The sequence below is a fragment of the Myxine glutinosa genome, chromosome 10, assembly GCF_964187855.1.
Source record: "Myxine glutinosa chromosome 10, kmMyxGlut1.1, whole genome shotgun sequence".
Taxonomy (NCBI): domain Eukaryota; kingdom Metazoa; phylum Chordata; class Myxini; order Myxiniformes; family Myxinidae; genus Myxine; species Myxine glutinosa.
In genome coordinates, this window is record NC_136270.1 from 38469946 (window position 1) to 38482577 (window position 12632).

A 12632-nucleotide genomic window follows, 5' to 3' on the forward strand; every position below is an offset into this window, starting at 1 on the left:
TTTGGATCCGCACACAGCTGGGTGTTCCATCACTAGTCCTCGGATCCGCACACAGCTGGGTGTTCCATCGCTGGTCCTTGGATCCACACACAGCTGGGTGTTCCATCGCTAGTCCTTGGATCTGCACACAGCTGGGTGTCCCATCGCTAGTCCTTGGATCCGCACACAGCTGGGTGTCCCATCGCTAGTCCTTGGATTCACACACAGCTGGGTGTTCCATCGCTAGTCCTCGGATCCGCACACAGCTGGATGTTCCATCGCTAGTCCTTGGATCCGCACACAGCTGGGTGTTCCATCACTAGTCCTCGGATCCGCACACAGCTGGGTGTTCAATCGCTCGTCCTTGGATCCGCACACAGATGGGTGTTCCATTGCTGGTCCTTGGATCCGCACACAGCTATGTGTTCCATCGCTAGTCCTTGGATCCGCACACAGCTGGGTGTTCCATTGCTAGTCCTCGGATCCGTACACAGCTGGGTGTTCCATCGCTAGTCCTTGGATCCGCACACAGCTGGGTGTTCCATCGCTGGTCCTTGGATCTGCACACAGCTGGATGTTTCATCGCTGGTCCTTGGATCCACAAGAAGCTGGGTGTTCCATCGCTGGTCCTTGGATCCACAAGCAGCTGGATGTTCCATCGCTGGTCCTTGGATCTGCACACAGCTGGATGTTTCATCGCTGGTCCTTGGATCCACAAGAAGCTGGGTGTTCCATCGCTGGTCCTTGGATCCACAAGCAGCTGGATGTTCCATCGCTGGTCCTTGGATCTGCAAGCAGCTGGGTGTTCCATCGCTGGTCCTCAGATCCCCAAGCAGCTGGGTGTTCCAACGCTGGTCCTTGGATCCACACACAGCTGGGTGTCCCATCGCTGGTCCTTGGATCCACACACAGCTGGGTGTCCCATCGCTGATCCTTGGATCCACAAGCAGCTGGGTGTTTCATCGCTGGTCCTTGGATCCACAAGCAGCTGGGTGTTCCATCGCTGGTCCTTGGATCTGCAAACAGCTGGGTGTTCCATCGCTGGTCCTCAGATCCCCAAGCAGCTGGGTGTTCCATCGCTGGTCCTTGGATCCACACACAGCTGGGTGTCCCATCGCTGGTCCTTGGATCCACAAGCAGCTGGGTGTCCCATCGCTGGTCCTTGGATCCGCACACAGCTGGGTGCTCCATCGCTGGTCCTTGGATCCATAAGCAGCTGGGTGTTCCATCGCTGGTCCTTGGATCCACAAGCAGCTGGGTGTTCCATCGCTGATCCTTGGATCTGCAAGCAGCTGGTTGTCCCATCGCTGGTCCTTGGATCTGCAAGCAGCTGGTTGTCCCATCGCTGGTCCTTGGATCCACAAGCGGCTGGGTGTCCCATCGCTGCTCCTTGGATCCACAAGCAGCTGGGTGTTCCATCGCTGGTCCTTGGATCCACAATCAGCTGGGTGTTCCATCGCTGGTCCTCGGATCCACAAGCGGCTGGGTGTTCCATCGCTGGTCCTCGGATCCGCAAGCGGCTGGGTGTTCCATCGCTGGCCCTCGGATCCGCAAGCGGCTGGGTGTTCCATCGCTGGTCCTCGGATCCGCAAACGGCTGGGTGTTCCATCGCTGGTCCTCCGATCCGCAAGCAGCTGGGTGTTCCACAGCTGGTCCTCGGATCCACAAGCGGCTGGGTGTTCCATTGCTGGTCCTTGGATCCACCAGTAGCTGGGTGTTCCATTGCTGGTCCTCGGATCCACACACGGCTGGGTGTTCCATCGCTGGTCCACGCATCCGCAAGTGGCTGGGTGTTCCATCGCTGGTCCTCGGATCCACAAGCAGCTGGGTGTTCCATCGCTGGTCCTTGGATCCACACACAGCTGGGTGTTCCATCACTAGTCCTCGGATCCACACACAGCTGGGTGTTCCATTGCTGGCCTTTGGATCCACACACAGCTGGGTGTTCCGGCTCCATTTCTGGTCCTTGGATCCACACACAGCTGGGTTTTCCATCGCTTGTCCTCGGATCCAAAAGTAGCTGGGTGTTCCATCGCTGGTCCTTGGATCCACACACAGCTGGGTGTTCCATTGTTGGTCCTTGGATCCACAAGTAGCTGGGTGTTCCATCGCTTGTCCTCGGATCCACAAGTAGCTGGGTGTTCCATCGCTGGTCCTCAGATCCACAAGTAGCTGGGTGTTCCATCGCTGGTCCTCGGATCCACAAGTAGCTGGGTGTTCCATCGCTGGTCCTCGGATCCAAAAGTAGCTGGGTGTTCCATTGCTGGTCCTCGGATCCACAAGCGGCTGGGTGTTCCATCACTGGTCCTCGGATCCACAAGTAGCTGGGTGTTCCATCGCTGGTCCTCGGATCCACACACGGGTGTTCCATCGCTGGTCCTCGGAACCACACACAGCTGGGTGTTCCATCGCTGGTCTTCGGATCCGCAAGTGGCTGGGTGTTCCATTGCTGGTCCTCGGATCCACACACAGATGGGTGTTCCATTGCTGGTCAACGGATCCACACACAGCTGGGTGTTCCATTGCTGGTCCTTGGATCCACACACAGCTGGGTGTTCCATCGCTTGTCCTCGGATCCACAAGTAGCTGGGTGTTCCATTGCTGGTCCTTGGATTCACAAGTAGCTGGGTGTTCCATCGCTTGTCCTCGGATCCACAAGTAGCTGGGTGTTCCATTGCTGGTCCTCGGATCCGCAAGCGGCTGGGTGTTCCATTGCTGGTCCTTGGATCCACAAGTAGCTGTGTGTTCCATCACTGGTCCTTGGTTCCACACACAGCTGGGTGTTCCATTGCTGGTCCTCGGATCCACAAGTAGCTGGGTGTTCCATCGCTGGTCCTCGGATCCACAAGTAGCTGGGTGTTCCATCGCTGGTCCTCGGATCCACAAGTAGCTGGGTGTTCCATCGCTGGTCCTCGGATCCACACACGGGTGTTCCATCACTGGTCCTCGGAACCACACACAGCTGGGTGTTCCATCGCTTGTCCTCGGATCCACAAGTAGCTGGGTGTTCCATTGCTGGTCCTTGAATTCACAAGTAGCTGGGTGTTCCATCGCTTGTCCTCGGATCCACAAGTAGCTGGGTGTTCCATTGCTGGTCCTCGGATCCGCAAGCGGCTGGGTGTTCCATTGCTGGTCCTTGGATCCACAAGTAGCTGGGTGTTCCATCGCTGGTCCTTGGATCCACAAGTAGCTGGGTGTTCCATCACTGGTCCTCGGATCCACAAACAGCTGGGTGTTACATCGCTGGTCCTTGGATCCGCACACAGCTATGTGTTCCATCGCTAGTCCTTGGATCCGCACACAGCTGGGTGTTCCATTGCTAGTCCTCGGATCCGTACACAGCTGGGTGTTCCATCGCTAGTCCTTGGATCCGCACACAGCTGGGTGTTCCATCGCTGGTCCTTGGATCTGAACACAGCTGGATGTTTCATCGCTGGTCCTTGGATCCACAAGAAGCTGGGTGTTCCATCGCTGGTCCTTGGATCCACAAGCAGCTGGATGTTCCATCGCTGGTCCTTGGATCTGCACACAGCTGGATGTTTCATCGCTGGTCCTTGGATCCACAAGAAGCTGGGTGTTCCATCGCTGGTCCTTGGATCCACAAGCAGCTGGATGTTCCATCGCTGGTCCTTGGATCTGCAAGCAGCTGGGTGTTCCATCGCTGGTCCTCAGATCCCCAAGCAGCTGGGTGTTCCAACGCTGGTCCTTGGATCCACACACAGCTGGGTGTCCCATCGCTGGTCCTTGGATCCACACACAGCTGGGTGTCCCATCGCTGATCCTTGGATCCACAAGCAGCTGGGTGTTTCATCGCTGGTCCTTGGATCCACAAGCAGCTGGGTGTTCCATCGCTGGTCCTTGGATCTGCAAACAGCTGGGTGTTCCATCGCTGGTCCTCAGATCCCCAAGCAGCTGGGTGTTCCATCGCTGGTCCTTGGATCCACACACAGCTGGGTGTCCCATCGCTGGTCCTTGGATCCACAAGCAGCTGGGTGTCCCATCGCTGGTCCTTGGATCCGCACACAGCTGGGTGCTCCATCGCTGGTCCTTGGATCCATAAGCAGCTGGGTGTTCCATCGCTGGTCCTTGGATCCACAAGCAGCTGGGTGTTCCATCGCTGATCCTTGGATCTGCAAGCAGCTGGTTGTCCCATCGCTGGTCCTTGGATCTGCAAGCAGCTGGTTGTCCCATCGCTGGTCCTTGGATCCACAAGCGGCTGGGTGTCCCATCGCTGCTCCTTGGATCCACAAGCAGCTGGGTGTTCCATCGCTGGTCCTTGGATCCACAATCAGCTGGGTGTTCCATCGCTGGTCCTCGGATCCACAAGCGGCTGGGTGTTCCATCGCTGGTCCTCGGATCCGCAAGCGGCTGGGTGTTCCATCGCTGGCCCTCGGATCCGCAAGCGGCTGGGTGTTCCATCGCTGGTCCTCGGATCCGCAAACGGCTGGGTGTTCCATCGCTGGTCCTCCGATCCGCAAGCAGCTGGGTGTTCCACAGCTGGTCCTCGGATCCACAAGCGGCTGGGTGTTCCATTGCTGGTCCTTGGATCCACCAGTAGCTGGGTGTTCCATTGCTGGTCCTCGGATCCACACACGGCTGGGTGTTCCATCGCTGGTCCACGCATCCGCAAGTGGCTGGGTGTTCCATCGCTGGTCCTCGGATCCACAAGCAGCTGGGTGTTCCATCGCTGGTCCTTGGATCCACACACAGCTGGGTGTTCCATCACTAGTCCTCGGATCCACACACAGCTGGGTGTTCCATTGCTGGCCTTTGGATCCACACACAGCTGGGTGTTCCGGCTCCATTTCTGGTCCTTGGATCCACACACAGCTGGGTTTTCCATCGCTTGTCCTCGGATCCAAAAGTAGCTGGGTGTTCCATCGCTGGTCCTTGGATCCACACACAGCTGGGTGTTCCATTGTTGGTCCTTGGATCCACAAGTAGCTGGGTGTTCCATCGCTTGTCCTCGGATCCACAAGTAGCTGGGTGTTCCATCGCTGGTCCTCAGATCCACAAGTAGCTGGGTGTTCCATCGCTGGTCCTCGGATCCACAAGTAGCTGGGTGTTCCATCGCTGGTCCTCGGATCCAAAAGTAGCTGGGTGTTCCATTGCTGGTCCTCGGATCCACAAGCGGCTGGGTGTTCCATCACTGGTCCTCGGATCCACAAGTAGCTGGGTGTTCCATCGCTGGTCCTCGGATCCACACACGGGTGTTCCATCGCTGGTCCTCGGAACCACACACAGCTGGGTGTTCCATCGCTGGTCTTCGGATCCGCAAGTGGCTGGGTGTTCCATTGCTGGTCCTCGGATCCACACACAGATGGGTGTTCCATTGCTGGTCAACGGATCCACACACAGCTGGGTGTTCCATTGCTGGTCCTTGGATCCACACACAGCTGGGTGTTCCATCGCTTGTCCTCGGATCCACAAGTAGCTGGGTGTTCCATTGCTGGTCCTTGGATTCACAAGTAGCTGGGTGTTCCATCGCTTGTCCTCGGATCCACAAGTAGCTGGGTGTTCCATTGCTGGTCCTCGGATCCGCAAGCGGCTGGGTGTTCCATTGCTGGTCCTTGGATCCACAAGTAGCTGTGTGTTCCATCACTGGTCCTTGGTTCCACACACAGCTGGGTGTTCCATTGCTGGTCCTCGGATCCACAAGTAGCTGGGTGTTCCATCGCTGGTCCTCGGATCCACAAGTAGCTGGGTGTTCCATCGCTGGTCCTCGGATCCACAAGTAGCTGGGTGTTCCATCGCTGGTCCTCGGATCCACACACGGGTGTTCCATCACTGGTCCTCGGAACCACACACAGCTGGGTGTTCCATCGCTTGTCCTCGGATCCACAAGTAGCTGGGTGTTCCATTGCTGGTCCTTGAATTCACAAGTAGCTGGGTGTTCCATCGCTTGTCCTCGGATCCACAAGTAGCTGGGTGTTCCATTGCTGGTCCTCGGATCCGCAAGCGGCTGGGTGTTCCATTGCTGGTCCTTGGATCCACAAGTAGCTGGGTGTTCCATCGCTGGTCCTTGGATCCACAAGTAGCTGGGTGTTCCATCACTGGTCCTCGGATCCACAAACAGCTGGGTGTTACATCGCTGGTCCTCGGGTCCGCAAGTGGCTGGGTGTTCCATTGCTGGTCCTTTGATCCACACTCAGCTGGGTGTTCCATCGCTTGCCATCGGATCCACACACAGCTGGGTGTTCCATCGCTGGTCCTTGGATCCGCACACAGCTGGGTGTTCCATTGCTGGTCCTTGGATCCACAAGTAGCTGGGTGTTCCATCGCTTGTCCTAGGATCCACAAGTAGCTGGGTGTTCCATCGGTGGTCCTCGGATCCGCAAGCGGCTGGGTGTTCCATTGCAGGTCCTTGGATCCGCAAGTAGCTCGGTGTTCCATCGCTGGTCCTTGCATCCACACACAGCTGGGTGTTCCATCGCTGGTCCTTGGATCCACACACAGCTGGGTGTTCCATCACTAGTCCTCGGATCCACACACAGCTGGGTGTTCCATTGCTGGTCCTTGGATCCACAAGTAGCTGGGAGTTCCATCGCTTGTCCTCGGATCCGCAAGCGGCTGGGTGTTTCATTGCTGGTCCTTGGATCCACAAGTAGCTAGGTGTTCCATCGCTGGTCCTTGGATCCACACACAGCTGGGTGTTCCATCGCTTGTCCTCGGATACACAAGTAGCTGGGTGTTCCATCGCTGGTCCTCGGATCCACAAGCAGCTGGGTGTTCCATCGCTGTTGTGCCATCCCTCGGATCCACATTAACCCAGATGTGCTGTCTCCTAGTTTAAGCCGGTTACCTTTAAAGGTCCTGTGCGGTGTTATTTGACCAGGTCGGCGAGTTATCTCCGACAACTTGAATAAATTGCTTTTTGTAATGGTACAACCCTAACTTTGAATCGGGTAAAGGGTGAAAAGGCAACGGCAAACCACCCAGCACAATCATTGCTATGAAACTTTCTGTTCGACTGAAGTTGTGACTGGAGAACATGGAGGACCCACGATCAATACTACTCCTATACAAGTACCTGCTTTAACAGGCTAACGGCCCCAATATTTCTCACCTTGTAGGGTTGCTCAGCCTGTTACTTCACTTATATTTGGCCTGTTAACTTATCTGCTGATTCTGCTGATTGTTTTAATATAAGGATAACAGAATCATTTCGCAAGCGCCTTGAAAAAATTCCCATAACTTTAAGCTGATGGAAAAACTTTTGATAGACCAACGAGGTTCAGAAGTAGGTTAATCTTCGATTGATAGAGCTTCCATTACTGGGAAATCAAAACAATCTGATAAACTGTCCACTGCGGCAAAAACAAAATTGCAGAAATTCTCATGAATGTCATGTCAGGCACAGGACTCAACATGTCGGGCTCATCTATCAGAGCCACGGGGTAAAGGTGTGAGTGTATCAGAAACACTGGAGCAAACACGTGGGATCTGTCTTGTACCTGAACCACAGGAATGAAGGTGTGGAACCCACGTGGCCATGGTTCATGTCAGGGCCACATGAGTACACGTGAAGGACCAATGCCTCGTATCAAAACGAGTGCAGGGAATTCGTGTGACCCAAGCCTCATGTGAAAGGCACAGGAGTAAACTTGTAGGATCAATCCCATCTATCAGACCTACAAGGGGTAAGGTTGTCGGACCCTTGCGGACAAATTAGAGCATGCAAAGAAATATTTATAGAAGTGGCAGCAGTTGCTCACCGCCCCCGTGAAGACAGTATGCAAATCTCATTTTAATGGAAATAACGTTTGCCTACCAGTAGCAGCAGCAGCAGCAGCAGCAGCAGGGCAACAACCATCCACCTTCAGAAACCTGGGGTGTGTTCCCATTACCAATCAGCTTACCAAGCCAGCCATGATCCTTATCAACTGTTTCGTTGGAATGCTTAAACCACTTGGCGAGCGCTCAACAAGCTCACGGGTAATGGAACACCCCAGACCAGTCACTGGTAACTCGGCTCACACATCTACAAAACAAGCGGTCACCAACCATCTTGGTGAAGCCAGGTCGCCAAACGGTTCACAATAATTGCAACAGTACCAAGGGTAGTGGTTAGTTCATTTTTGAGTGAGAGCTTGAGCTTAAGTGATTGCACACTCAAATCGTGCCTTTCAAAATAATGTAATCCACCCCAGAATGCTTGGTGCGCATGCACATAAACCACAGGAAAGGGTGGTGCTCGAGGCGAAAGTATGTCATGCACGCGACTTAAGTATTGTTACCTAAAATGGCTCAAAAAGCTTCTAAAATAAGCCAAAAATACTTGGAAACTTACCTGTGAGAAAGGGGTGTGCCTCTCCACAATGAGTTGGTGAACTTGCTGAACTCCTGAAAGAGATGATAGGTTGCAGCTCCCAATGACGTGGACTGGTGCAAGGCCTGAAGGTTTGGAGATGGGTGTGTTCTACCCAAACCTTTGACCATCGCTGCCAGTGAGTGAACTTTGAACCTTGCGCGATTACCTTGTGTGAACAAGGCAGGCTAGGTGATTTATTGTCCCCCGTCGCACCACGGAGCGAAAGGGGGACTATGGTTTTCCCCTCCGTCCGTGTGTGCGTCCGTCCGTCCGTGCGTAAGCGAAGGACCGAATTCGAATTTGGTGTGCGGGTGCAACCCACGTCAAAATCCAAGATGGCCACCACCATGTATGTCTGAACCTTGAGAGCGGAATATCTTGAAAAATAAAAGAAATACTAACTTCTAATCTGGTGTGTGGGTGTATCTACGCATAAGGGAGAAAGCTATTGAAAATTGGGTCGCCACGTCAAAATCCAAGATGGCCTCCTTGCGTCTTCCACTTTGTCAACTTACATCACTTCAGCGACGGGGGACCTCGGCGTAAATTTTTTAAATTGACGTCTCCAATCGGAGAAGACAATGCTGTCATTACAAACATTCATGGGAGCTGATCAAGGATGGTGGCAGGATACCAGTGACGGAGAGTGGTGAAGATGTTGAACCGAGAAGGAAGCAAAAGGGCGAGCTGGAGCTACCGAGTTATGTGGAGGGGAAAGTGGAGTTGGTGTATATCACGGAAGAGGAAGTGCCGATGGAATTAAAGAGGATTAAAAAGAGAAGGGTGCCAGGCATTGATGAGGTGTGTACAGAGATGATAATTGCAGTGGTTGAAGTCGGAGTCAGGTGGACACAGAGGTTGTTGAAGGTACGGTGCCTTCAGAAAGTATTCACACCCTTTGACTTTTTCACATTTTCTTTTGTTACAGCGTGAATTTAAAATGGATTAAATTGAGATTTTGTTTTGTCACTGATCTACACATAATTTCCCATAATGTCAAATTGGATTTTTTTTTCTGCATTTTTTCTCACATTGAAGTGTATTGGTGTGCACAAAATTTTGTCTATCATATAAACACAAGTGTATTGTTGTATCATTCGTGGTTCTAAATACATTTACAAACAAAGCTGTCCATGTCTTTTCGGAGCACCCTGTGTATGGATATATACTAGATGACAAAAAGTATGTGGACAACCAAACATCACATCACATTCCAAAATCATGGCATTAATATGGAGTTGGTCCCCCCTTTGCTGCTATAACAGCCTCCACTTCTGGGAAGGCTTTCCACTAAATGTTGGAACATTGCTGCAGGGATTTGCTTCCATTCAGCCACGAGAGCATTAGTGAGGTCGGGCACTGATGTTGGGCAATTAGGCCTGGCTCACAATCAGCGTTCCAATTCATCCCAAAGGTGTTCGATGGGGTTAAGGTCAGGGCTCGGTGCAGGCAAGTCGTCAAGTTCTTCCACACCGATCTCGACAAACATTTCTGTATGGACCTCACTTTATGCACGGGGGCATTGTCATGCTGAAACAGGAAAGGGCCTTCCCCAAACTGATGACACAAAGTTGGAAGCACACAACCGTCTGGATAATGTCATTGTATGCTGTAGCATTAAGATTTCCCTTCACTGGAATGAAGGGGCCTAGCCCAAACCATGAAGCACAGCCCCAGACAATTATTCATTCTCCACCAAACTTTAGAGTTGGCACTATGCAATCGGGCAGGTAGCGTTCTCCTGGCATCCACCAAATCGAGATGGTGAATCGTGATTCATCACTTCAGAGAATGCGTTTCAACTGCTCCAGAATCTAATGGTGGCGATCTTTACACCAGTCCAACCAACACTTGACAATGCGCATGGTGATCTTAGGCTTGTGTGCGGCTCCTCAGCCATGGAAACCCATTTCATGAAGCTCCCGACGAACAGTTGTTGTGCTGACGTTGCTTCCAGAGGCAGTTCGGAACTCGGTAGTGAGTGTTGCAACCGAGGACAGACGATTTTTACGCACTACGCACTCCAGCACTCGGCGGTCCCGTTCTGTGAGCGTGTGTGGCCTACCACTTCACGGCTGAGCTGTTGTTGCTCCTAGACGTGTCCACTTCACAATAACAGCACTCAGTTGACAGGGGCAGCTCTAGCAGGGCAGAAATTTGACGAACTGACTTGTTGGAAAGGTGGCATCCTGCGACGTTGAAAGTCACTGAGCTCTTCAGTACGGCCCGTTCTACTGTCAATGTTTGTCTGTGGAGATTGCACGGAAGTGTGCTTGATTTTATATATATATATGTATATATACAGACTTGGCATTTAATATGGAATATATTTTTTTTCTTGACTTGGGTTTACTTTAACTCAGTATATCAATCTGGTGAGTTTCTTTTACACTTTGGTGATTTATTTGTTAAAAGAACCGTCACTGATTGTCTGTCGCAGCAAGAAGTCAACAACAGGATTATATCACAGGTGGCGTGGCAAAATGTACGGACAGGTGCATTTGATGATTGGCTTCACAGTCGGGTATACAAGGGTTGTTGCGTTCTGTATTAGTGGAAAACAACTGCTGCACGTCTCCAAAAGTTATTGCTGCTTCCTCTGGAGATGGTCCGTCAACTCGACAATGCTGTTTGTCATGGAGTGGTGGCTTTACGAAATTACGGCATGAAACAGCATGCTATTGCTCGGCAGTATGGCATCACTCAAGGTCAGGTGTCAAAGATCCTGAAACGAAATGCTCAGAGGGGTGTCCCTACTCCAATACCGAGGTCAGGACGTCCCCGCAGAACCACAAGGAGGGATGATCGCCAGCTGCACCGGTTAGTCCGCAATGGCCGTACCAAGTCAGCTAATCGGCTTAGGGCTGAGTTGCAGCAACTGACAAATGTGCCTGTATCCAGAAGGCTAGTCAACCAACGACTGGTTCAAGCAGGCTATCATACCAGGCGTCCCCTGAGAAAGCCACGCCTGACCAGACAACACCGCCAGCGCCGATTGCAGTGGGCCAGAGAGCACCGTCAAAGGCAGCCAGGACACTGGAATCACGTGATCTTCAGTGACGAGTCTAGATTTCTGGTCTATCGTCAAGATGGCCGCGTCCGAGTGCGCAGACAAGTGCATGAAGCCTACAACAAAGATTGTATAGTGCCAAGAGTCCGAGTTGGAGGTGGTGGGGTGACTGTTTGGGCTGCTTTTCATCCAGGGGGCAAAACTGAACTGGTTGTTCTGAATGGAAACCTGAACCAGTTCAAGTACAGGGCCATTCTGGAAGAAACATTGCTTCCATTTGCTCGTGCAGCCTTTCGAGGAAACTTTGTCTTCCAAGATGACAATGCACGGACTCAACATGCTCGCATGATCCAACACTTTCTTGCTGACCATGGTGTAGAGCATATGGAGTGGCCTGCCATGTCCCCGGATATGAATCCGATAGAGAACTTGTGGGCAGAATTAACGCATCAAATCGACCACTTGGACCAGCAGCCCACCCCTGTGCGTGAATTGCAGCAGGCTATTGTCACTGCATGGCAAGCGATTCCTGTCCAAACCTTGGCAAATCTCATGAACAGCATGCCTCAACGTGTACGTGCTCTCCTGAATGCTCGTGGGGGTTACACCAAGTACTGAACTGTAATTTTACTGTCCGTAATTCCAGTCGTAATTTAACTTTTGTTAAAAATTTTTTTGGCTAATGTGCAAAATAAAGAGATACTTCTGGAAAACGAACAGAAGTTTAACACAGTACTGTCCATGAATTGAGTTCGATATCAGTTATTTGTTTTGCAATGTCAAATGTGGTTTTTGTTTCTTTTAAAGGTCACATTAACAAAATCTAGAATAATTTCAACATAATTCCAATGAACTTTTGGTTCTAAGTCATCTTGAAAAGTAAGTTCACCCCCACAAAAAAAATATTCCATATTAAATGCCAAGTCTGTATTATATATATATTGTTGCGAATATGGAATTTGGCCTCCATATCCGCTTGTAAATATTCCCCTATTTCCCCAATACTCCCCAACTATCCCCAATCCCCCATTCCCTAGTCCCATTGTCTGTAAACAACACTCTGTAGAACCGACCTTCCCCTTTTTCCCCCCATTAAATGTCGTGCCCAGGTCCACCGCATCTCACGTAGACAACTTTCGGACATCTTGCTAGTTATTCTTAGTCTATGTCAGTTAAGGACTCGTTTCCATTAATTCTGACTCTTCGTTGCACCAGAATGTGATTATATGGCACCAGTAGTGAGTTTAGGACCTTCCCATACCTCCTTCCATCTTCTTCCCCAAACAACAACAACAACAACAACTACAGCTACAACAACAACTACAACCACGG